Genomic DNA, 1,142 nt, shown 5'->3' on the forward strand with positions numbered 1-1,142 from the left:
CGCTGACCACCCGCCCAGTCACCCTCCCCCTATGACCCATCACTGGCTGCCAACCCCCCTCACACCAGATGACCTGTGCCTGGGATACAATTGGGCAGTAATTAGCTCTTTGACACCTGGAAGCGTGGCAGACTGGATGGAATGGCACAAATAGACGCTGGAAAGTTTCATTGGCAGTGCGTGCGTGACGATGAGTATCGATGAGTGATGAGAAATGTGCAAGTTAAGCTTTTCAGTGCTTGACAATTCTCCTCTAGTCATTTTTCAAATTTTCAGACTTTTTTGTGTGTGTAATGCAGTCTTTTTAAGTAGTCCTATAGCCTTGAAAAGAAAGAATTAACCTTTTTTTTTTTTTTGTATGTGTGTCAATGCAAACTTTTTTTATTAGTATTGCTTAGAATGACTGCAGAGGGAAAGCATGGCAGGAAAAGGATTAATGGAAGTGATGGTGACTTTGGCATATATATAGATTATTTAGATCATCACACTATATATTTTGCGTGTATACATTGAAGTGGTTCTCTTTCTCATTTGCGGCTAGTGAACACCACTGAAAATTAATCGGTTCATCTGTTTATTATGAGGAAAAGGAAGAAAGGGGCTAAATTGTTATCATTATTCTATTCATCTTCATGTTATTTGACTCCTGCGCTTGGTGGCCTCTAATGGAAGCCTTGAGTCTCGCAGGGCAATAAAACTTATAATGCCTGAAGTTACAGATCGAGTATACACAAGAACAGGTGTGGTGACTTACTGTAATCATCTTTGGCTCTTTCATCCCTTAGTCATCATGTATATCAGTGCCCTGTTGTCTTCTTTACTTCCCTCGTTCCTTCTTTCTCGTCTCTTAATCTATTACATGACGAACAACGATGTGCAAAACAACATACTACCAAATACGTGAACCAAAGTATATGAATCGCTCCGATAAACACAAGCCTTCCATGGTGAGGGATTGACTCAGCGTGGAATGCAGCGCAGTATACCCACTCGCAAACTTTCTTCCCAATTTCCTCTTAACTTGACTCAGAATACACATACTACTCCTTCAACTTTGGCCTCCATCAGCAGGAGTGTTGCCCCTTAAGAGGGTTGCTTTTAGTTCACTAATTAGCATTGTAATGACTGAAGCCAAGTGAGTA

The sequence above is a fragment of the Scylla paramamosain genome, chromosome 27 (genome assembly GCF_035594125.1).
Source record: "Scylla paramamosain isolate STU-SP2022 chromosome 27, ASM3559412v1, whole genome shotgun sequence".
Classification (NCBI taxonomy): Eukaryota; Metazoa; Arthropoda; class Malacostraca; order Decapoda; family Portunidae; genus Scylla; species Scylla paramamosain.